We start from the raw sequence: 3,227 nt of genomic DNA on the forward strand, positions 1-3,227 counted from the left end.
CTTCAAATCGTGGAAGTAACGGTACACTGTGCCATGCACGAGTGCCATAGCACCACATTTAGCACACTATACTATGATGCCACATCGAGGTCAACAAAGTACTTGTCAAAGATAGCATTGGCATGGTTTCGTGCACTAGAACTGAAAAGGGATTTCCCATGAGAATATGCCTCATGAGCAACACTGGAGGGTGGAGTGGCAAGCACATGGTCGATAGTGTCATCGAAGTGAGGAGCGTTGGGGCAGGAAGGGCATGTGCACCACATCGCGAGGAGTGGCATCAAGGTCATGGGCTGAACTAGATGGAGGAGTGTTGAGCACATGAGAGAGGTGATGCAAATTTGTGGGTCGCGCCTGAGGGTGGAGAAGCACCGGGTAGAGGAGTGGCAAGCTCATGGGAGGCGCCCAACAAAGAGGTTGCAAGCTCGGATGGTGTAGCCAAACATGGAGATGCGCCCAATGGAGGGCTAGCTCATGGTGGGTAGCATCCAAGAGGGAAGTGCCGAACTCGGAGCGTGTGCCAAAAGGTGGAGAGGCAGTGAAGATAGGAGTGTCCACCTCATGGGTGGTGCCTGAGGGTGGAGTGACAAACTGCATGGGCAACGTGTAAGGGAGGAGTGGCAAAGGGCTCAAAATAGTGTGGAGAAAGAATTGTGAGACAATGAGGAGGAGAAGGAGGTGGAGTGGGGTCATGGAGATGTTAATCCCATTTTGGATTAACAAAGATGCTCCTCCATTTGAGGACGTTAATAAGTGTTATGTAACGGCACTATAAAGGTTGTACATTATGAGATACTAGCAAGCAAGGCTTTAGTTAGTAAGTTTTGGGTGCCTAAGTCTGAATAAGGGCTAGTTGTATATAAGGAAATTTCTCATAATGGAAACACACAATCCCCCTTTGTGCTATGAGAGCTTTTGTCTTGTCTTGTGTATAAGAGAGAGAGAGAGAGTACTGTAGTGCATGTGCCTCTTCTATGCTTGAGTGTGGGAGAGTGAGAGGACGATTGCCTTGCATTGTGGTGTGAGCGACTCCGCTGGCGGCGGTGACAGAGTGGAGGTGGAGATTGGAGGATTCGAGCTTCTATGAGTGAGCTAGCCTCAAGGGACGTGATCTCAGAACATTGGTAAGTACCCTATGATGGTTGTTGTCTATTTGCATGTTCCATTGGTGAATGTGTGGAGTTATCTTGGGAGGTGCAGTAGGCCATAACATTTTTGGCGTCACTGTCGGGGAGACCACCATTGTTTCTTCCATCTTCTTAGAGCTCCAGCTTCCACTATGCAAGATTCATTGTTGCCTTTGCATTCTGGAAGTGCATTGTGAAGTATTGTGTGGATAAGGTTTGTGTGGAAGTGAAGGAATTAGATTAGTTGTGAAAATTTATGTGCTGATGTGTGTGAGTACTCGGTAATGCTTGGAGGAAAGCTACACTTGGGCTTTCTTTTGATTTTGTTGTTTTCATCACCAATTTTGCTATCGTGAGTTAGTAGTTGGTGATATTCCTTTTTAGTCCCTTCAAAAAATCACAAAAATAAGGAGCCATTGGTTGTGTTTATTACTTGCATTACATTCCTTTTGCTAGGCACACAACCATTCTAGATTCATTGGGCAGGGAAATCACACTCTAAATCCCTCAAAACATCACTGTTAGCTCGATTGACAAACGCGTGTAGGAAAGCATTTCACGGTGTGAAATGTAATTGCACTTCACAACATGAAATCCTACCCACCTTAGCATAGGAAATCTTGAGATTGCCTTATTAAAGTTAGTGCATCTTATCCTGACATGACTGACACAAAAAAACTGAAAAATCTTATCTCGTGAAAGGGTGCATTTCATGACGTGAAATGCATTTGCATGTCATGGTGTGAACTACCATCTCACGACATGAGACAGGTCGAGTTCATGGATTGAAGGATTGTTAGATCAGTGGGATGAGAGAGAGTCATAAGTGCACTATAGTGATATCCCCGACTTAGCTTAATGCAATTCTAGCCTAAAAGTTCAAGGCGTGAAACACAAGCATTTCATGATGTGAGAACCCATCTTACGATGTGAAACATCAGTCTGACAGACAACTGAGCATAAAATTTGGAGTAGTGAGTTGGCATGCTCAACTATTTTCTCAAGCACTTGAGGTTAGGAAAATTTATAGGAGACGAACCTACCCCTGACCCATAGTGCATCTAGTTACCCAAGATCTTCCTACCATAAAAGTGTTGGTTCAGGTTGCTCAACAAGCACTAAATTAAGTGTTACAGCTTGGAAAAATCTGACCACTATAAAAACCGGTAGCGAAGAATCCATGGAAGAAGGACTAAGGTTCTTTGGACTTGGAGAGGATGAGAAACTAGCTTCTTTTGCAAAATCGAGTGGAATATTTTATATAGCCAGGGGATTCTTTGGTCTTCAACCCAGCATAGAAGATGAAGCTCAATCTGTGGACAAGGGTCTGTCAATGAGCATGGGACACACTCCAAAACCAGACTTAACAACACCTACATCCCTAATGTCTGGCCCCAGGAACACTAACACCTTGAGACTTAGTGGAATTACTCCTAGGGTTAGGCGAGACAAGAAGATTGCTGTTAAGATATGTCAAATCTTCCCCACATATGAGGAAGTGGAGATTGACATGAAGATGGCTGAAGCAAAGTGTCAATTTTTGCGACTTCTGAGCTTGAAAAGGCAAGAGCTCGATACACGTAGAATGGCGACAGAAGAAGGGAAATTCATAATTTACTTCTGTTACATGGTAAGGAAGCTGAAACATCTAGGGATGCCATAGATAACATGGGGATTGGAATGAGAGAAGGAGGGATACCAGCCCAAGAACCCATACATGAGGAAACCAAGGCAGAAGAAGACATCAAAATGCAAGAAGAAGTAGACGAACAACCTAGGGCATCTGCAAGAGAAGAGCTGAGGCCGCTAATAATGAGCCAGATGATGAGGAATTGTTTAGATCCAACCGTAGACCTGGATTGGATAGAAGGACCTATGCAAACAGAGAACGAGGTCTAGGTAGGGGGAGATAGCTCCTCGGAGGCCAATAGTGGATCCCCACGCAGATCTAAATATGGCCACAGGGGTAGATTTGTTAAATATGGCCACATAAATGGGCAGAGGTATGGTTAGCGAACTGGGAACTGCCCTTGAATCCAAAACATCTCCGATCAAGCCGCACATAATTTTGAAACTGATGCAAAAGTTCTCAAGAGATGG

The sequence above is a fragment of the Cibotium barometz genome, chromosome 53, assembly GCF_041138505.1.
Source record: "Cibotium barometz isolate CiBa-2024 chromosome 53, ASM4113850v1, whole genome shotgun sequence".
NCBI lineage: Eukaryota > Viridiplantae > Streptophyta > Polypodiopsida > Cyatheales > Cibotiaceae > Cibotium > Cibotium barometz.